Source organism: Oncorhynchus nerka, unplaced genomic scaffold (genome assembly GCF_034236695.1).
Source record: "Oncorhynchus nerka isolate Pitt River unplaced genomic scaffold, Oner_Uvic_2.0 unplaced_scaffold_1023, whole genome shotgun sequence".
NCBI classification, from domain to species: Eukaryota; Metazoa; Chordata; class Actinopteri; order Salmoniformes; family Salmonidae; genus Oncorhynchus; species Oncorhynchus nerka.
In genome coordinates, this window is record NW_027040279.1 from 99,028 (window position 1) to 105,863 (window position 6,836).

The window sequence follows — 6,836 nt, forward strand, 5'->3', positions numbered from 1 at the left end:
GCTACCAACTGGCTAATGACGCTCATCGTTGTGTGGCTGCCAACTGGCTAATGACTCTCATCGTTGTGTGGCTGCCAACTGGCTAATGACTCTCATCATTGTGTGGCTACCAACTGGCTAATGACGCTCATCGTTGTGTGGCTGCCAACTGGCTAATGACGCTCATCGTTGTGTGGCTGCCAACTGGCTAATGACGCTCATCGTTGTGTGGCTGCCAACTGGCTAATGACTCTCATCGTTGTGTGGCTGCCAACTGGCTAATGACGCTCATCGTTGTGTGGCTGCCAACTGGCTAATGACGCTCATCGTTGTGTGGCTGCCAACTGGCTAATGACTCTCATCGTTGTGTGGCTGCCAACTGGCTAATGACGCTCATCGTTGTGTGGCTGCCAACTGGCTAATGACGCTCATCGTTGTGTGCTGCCAACTGGCTAATGACGCTCATCGTTGTGTGGCTGCCAACTGGCTAATGACGCTCATCGTTGTGTGGCTGCTAACTGGCTAATGACGCTCATCGTTGTGTGGCTGCTAACTGGCTAATGACGCTCATCGTTGTGTGGCTGCCAACTGGCTAATGACGCTCATCGTTGTGTGGCTGCTAACTGGCTAATGATGCTCATCGTTGTGTGCTGCCAACTGGCTAATGACGCTCATCGTTGTGTGGCTGCCAACTGGCTAATGACTCTCATCGTTGTGTGGCTGCCAACTGGCTAATGACGCTCATCGTTGTGTGGCTGCCAACTGGCTAATGACGCTCATCGTTGTGTGGCTGCTAACTGGCTAATGATGCTCATCGTTGTGTGCTGCCAACTGGCTAATGATGCTCATCGTTGTGTGGCTGCCAACTGGCTAATGACTCTCATCGTTGTGTGGCTGCCAACTGGCTAATGACGCTCATCGTTGTGTGGCTGCCAACTGGCTAATGACGCTCATCGTTGTGTGGCTGCCAACTGGCTAATGACTCTCATCATTGTGTGGCTACCAACTGGCTAATGACGCTCATCGTTGTGTGGCTGCCAACTGGCTAATGACGCTCATCGTTGTGTGGCTGCCAACTGGCTAATGACGCTCATCGTTGTGTGGCTAACTGGCTAATGACTCTCATCGTTGTGTGGCTAACTGGCTCATGACGCTCATCGTTGTGTGGCTGCCAACTGGCTAATGACTCTCATCGTTGTGTGGCTGCCAACTGGCTAATGATGCTCATCGTTGTGTGCTGCCAACTGGCTAATGATGCTCATCGTTGAACAAGTCCTTAATGTTCAAGAAAATATATTATGAATTTGAAATTGACCGAATGTGATGTTGTAACACTTTTTAACCGTGAACCTCAGGAAAGCAGCAGAACTGGACTGTGCTACCATTTATAGGTATTTTCAAGTGTCAAACTAAAATGACACTTCGAGGTTAGCGATCAAAAGCTATACTAAAGCTTTATAAATACAATAACATTTACATTACTTAAAGGAGATGTCAAGTCATCTTCTGTCCTCCACCCTGTTACAGCAGCTCACACCTGGAACACACAGGATATCAACACACTGTCACTGTAGTGGGGCTATGCCAGGAATGCTTCTGGCTGACAGAGAGGATTCTGAGGACTGTCACTGCCCTGCTTCCAGACTGACAGGCCAACAAGGGCCTGAGAGGCTCCAGTCCCAGGATGGAAGGCTCCCGTCACTGCGGTGTCACTAACTGAACCCGGGATGGAAGGCTGGCGTCGGGACAGCGAGGCCGACCAGACGCTACCCGCCAGGGGATGAGGTGGTCTCATACGAGGGGCTAGCTCCATCTTGGTTGGTGACAATAACAGTTGGACAGGACGAGGCCATCCGTCTCCATTACAGGGACAGAGTTTTCTCCCACATCACCCAGGCTGTCGTGTTCTCCTCGGGGTCCTAAGGAGACGCTGTCTCATACATCATGTTGCCTCTAAAGGCTGAAAGCCCCCTGATGAGACCCCCCTCCCCCCTCCACCCCCCTCCACCCTCCACCCCACACCCCAAACCACACTTCCATGGCTGTCCACCTTAACAGGAGTAGGTATCTGCTGCAAGAGGGAATTAGCATAGCAATGGGAACCTTTACCACTGTAAATGACCACAGTCTCTGCCCCCTCTCTCTCTCTCTCTCTCTCTCTCTGTCTCTCCATCACTCTGTCTGTCTCTCTCTCAATCTCTCTCTCTCTCTCCCTCTCTCTGTCTCTCCATCCCTCTCTCTGTCTCTCTCTCCCTCTCTCCCTCTCTCTGTCTCTCCATCCCTCTCTCTCTCTCTCTCTCTGTCTCTCTCTCCCTCTCTCTGTCTCTCCATCCCTCTCTCTCTCTCTCTCTCTCTCCCTCTCTGTCTCTCCATCCCTCTCTCTCTCTCTCTCTCCCTCTCTCCCTCTCTCTGTCTCTCCATCCCTCTCTCCCTCTCTCTGTCTCTCTCTCCATTCCTCTCTCTGTATGAATGACCATGTTTAGTTCTTTTATCAGTTGTACAAGGAACTCTATATGCGTCCCAAATGACACCCTATTCCTTACTTAGTGCACAGGGTTCTGCTTAAAAGTAGTGCACTTCAAAGGGAATAGGGTGTCATTTATGTCACAGATTGTTTCTAAACTGTAAAGGGGTGTAGAGTGGAGAGCAGAGGGGTTCAGCATCGTATTACCAACTACAGTCCTCATATATTAAACTGTAAAGGGTTGTAGAGGGGTTCAGCATCGTATTACCAACTACAGTCCTCATATATTAAACTGTAAAGGGTTGTAGAGGGGTTCAGCATCGTATTACCAACTACAGTCCTCATATATTAAACTGTAAAGGGTTGTAGAGGGGTTCAGCATCGTATTACCAACTACAGTCCTCATATATTAAACTGTAAAGGGTTGTAGAGGGGTTCAGCATCGATTACCAACTACAGTCCTCATATATTAAACTGTAAAGGGTTGTAGAGGAGTTCAGCATCGTATTACCAACTACAGTCCTCATATATTAAACTGTAAAGGGTTGTAGAGGGTTCAGCATCGTATTACCAACTACAGTCCTCATATATTAAACTGTAAAGGGTTGTAGAGGGGTTCAGCATCGTATTACCAACTACAGTCCTCATATATTAAACTGTAAAGGGTTGTAGAGGGGTTCAGCATCGTATTACCAACTACAGTCCTCATATATTAAACTGTAAAGGGTTGTAGAGGGGTTCAGCATCGTATTACCAACTACAGTCCTCATATATTAAACTGTAAAGGGTTGTAGAGGGTTCAGCATCGTATTACCAACTACAGTCCTCATATATTAAACTGTAAAGGGTTGTAGAGGGGTTCAGCATCGTATTACCAACTACAGTCCTCATATATTAAACTGTAAAGGGTTGTAGAGGGGTTCAGCATCGTATTACCAACTACAGTCCTATATTAAACTGTAAAGGGTTGTAGAGGTTCAGCATATTAAACTGTCCTCAAATTAAACTGGGGGTTGTAGAGGGGTTCAGCATCGTATTACCAACTACAGTCCTCATATATTAAACTGTAAAGGGTTGTAGAGGGGTTCAGCATCGTATTACCAACTACAGTCCTCATATATTAAACTGTAAAGGGTTGTAGAGGGGTTCAGCATCGTATTACCAACTACAGTCCTCATATATTAAACTGTAAAGGGTTGTAGAGGGGTTCAGCATCGTATTACCAACTACAGTCCTCATATATTAAACTGTAAAGGGTTGTAGAGGGGTTCAGCATCTATTACCAACTACAGTCCTCATATATTAAACTGTAAAGGGTTGTAGAGGGGTTCAGCATCGTATTACCAACTACAGTCCTCATATATTAAACTGTAAAGGGTTGTAGAGGGGCATCGTCCAACTACAGTCCTCATATATTAAACTGTAAAGGGTTGTAGAGGGTTCAGCATCATATTACCAACTACAGTCCTCATATATTAAACTGTAAAGGGTTGTAGACTACAGTCCTCATATATTAAACTGTAAAGGGTTGTAGAGGGGTTCAGCATCGTATTACCAACTACAGTCCTCATATATTAAACTGTAAAGGGTTGTAGAGGGGTTCAGCATCGTATTACCAACTACAGTCCTCATATATTAAACTGTAAAGGGTTGTAGAGGGGTTCAGCATCGTATTACCAACTACAGTCCTCATATATTAAACTGTAAAGGGTTGTAGAGGGGTTCAGCATCGTATTACCAACTACAGTCCTCATATATTAAACTGTAAAGGGTTGTAGAGGGGTTCAGCATCGTATTACCAACTACAGTCCTCATATATTAAACTGTAAAGGGTTGTAACTACAGAGGGGTTCAGCATCGTATTACCAACTACAGTCCTCATATATTAAACTGTAAAGGGTTGTAGAGGGGTTCAGCATCGTATACCAACTACAGTCCTCATATATTAAACTGTAAAGGGTTGTAGAGGGGTTCAGCATCGTATTACCAACTACAGTCCTCATATATTAAACTGTAAAGGGTTGTAGAGGGTTCAGCATCGTATTACCAACTACAGTCCTCATATATTAAACTGTAAAGGGTTGTAGAGGGGTTCAGCATCGTATTACCAACTACAGTCCTCATATATTAAACTGTAAAGGGTTGTAGAGGGGTTCAGCATCGTATTACCAACTACAGTCCTCATATATTAAACTGTAAAGGGTTGTAGAGGGGTTCAGCATCGTATTACCAACTACAGTCCTCATATATTAAACTGTAAAGGGTTGTAGAGGGGTTCAGCATCGTATTACCAACTACAGTCCTCATATATTAAACTGTAAAGGGTTGTAGAGGGTTCAGCATCGTATTACCAACTACAGTCCTCATATATTAAACTGTAAAGGGTTGTAGAGGGGTTCAGCATCGTATTACCAACTACAGTCCTCATATATTAAACTGTAAAGGGTTGTAGAGGGGTTCAGCATCGTATTACCAACTACAGTCCTCATATATTAAACTGTAAAGGGTTGTAGAGGGGTTCAGCATCGTATTACCAACTACAGTCCTCATATATTAAACTGTAAAGGGTTGTAGAGGGGTTCAGCATCGTATTACCAACTACAGTCCTCATATATTAAACTGTAAAGGGTTGTAGAGGGGTTCAGCATCGTATTACCAACTACAGTCCTCATATATTAAACTGTAAAGGGTTGTAGAGGGGTTCAGCATCGTATTACCAACTACAGTCCTCATATATTAAACTGTAAAGGGTTGTAGAGGGGTTCAGCATCGTATTACCAACTACAGTCCTCATATATTAAACTGTAAAGGGTTGTAGAGGGGTTCAGCATCGTATTACCAACTACAGTCCTCATATATTAAACTGTAAAGGGTTGTAGAGGGGTTCAGCATCGTATTACCAACTACAGTCCTCATATATTAAACTGTAAAGGGTTGTAGAGGGGTTCAGCATCGTATTACCAACTACAGTCCTCATATATTAAACTGTAAAGGGTTGTAGAGGGGTTCAGCATCGTATTACCAACTACAGTCCTCATATATTAAACTGTAAAGGGTTGTAGAGGGGTTCAGCATCGTATTACCAACTACAGTCCTCATATATTAAACTGTAAAGGGTTGTAGAGGGGTTCAGCATCGTATTACCAACTACAGTCCTCATATATTAACGGATGAGCCTCACTGAACCATTTCAAACTGAACTTCATTGTATCTTTGATGAACACTTTAACCAGCATGCCTTTCTTCCAACATGTATGTTAATTTCAACTGAAGCATCGCCTCATTGTTGACAGGACACAGAGAGACAGAGACATTATGTCTGGATAAACTATACAGCCTATTTACTGTGGGTGGATATATGAACATGGAATGGCCAAGAAACCCTTAACGGAATGTGCACTATATCTCAGGAGATACGCCTGTTCTATCAAATAGGAGAGCAGCCTATTATTGGTTACCTCATAGACTGAAACGATGCACTCTGTTAATGCTGTTGTCACGTTCTGACCTCGGTTCTTTTATTATGTCTTTGTTTTAGTATGGTCGGGGCGTGAGTTGGGTGGGTTGTCTATGTTCTTTTTTCTATAATTTGGGATTTCTGTGTTCGGCCTAGTATGGTTCTCAATCAGAGGCAGCTGTCAATCGTTGTCCCTGATTGAGAATCATACTTAGGGAGCCTGGTTTCACTTTGAGTTATGGGTGTTTATTTTCCGTGTTAGAGCCACACGGGACTGTTTTGGTTTGATTACTTCACGTTTATTGTTTTGTTCAACATGAACAGTTACCACGCTGCACTTTGGTCCTCACCTTCTTCATCCGACGACGACTGTTACAGCTGTCTACATTCTATTGCCTTTAAACCCAGATCACAGGCCTATGATTCAAACATACTGTTGTCTAAAAACATGGTTGGAAAAAACCTCCAGGTACTACAGTAGACAGACAGGTACTACAGCAGACAGACAGGTACTACAGCAGACAGACAGGTACTACAGCAGACAGACAGGTAATACAGCAGACAGACAGGTACTACAGCAGACAGACAGGTACTACAGCAGACAGACAGGTACTACAGTAGACAGACAGGTACTACAGCAGACAGACAGGTACTACAGCAGACAGACAGGTAATACAGCAGACAGACAGGTACTACAGCAGACAGACAGGTACTACAGCAGACAGACAGGTTCTACAGTAGACAGACAGGTACTACAGTAGACAGACAGGTACTACAGTAGACAGACAGGTACTACAGCAGACAGACAGGTACTACAGTAGACCTCCAGGTACTACAGCAGACAGACAGGTACTACAGAAGACCTCCAGGTACTACAGTAGACATACAGGTACTACAGTAGACAGACAGATACTACAGCAGACAGACAGGTACTAC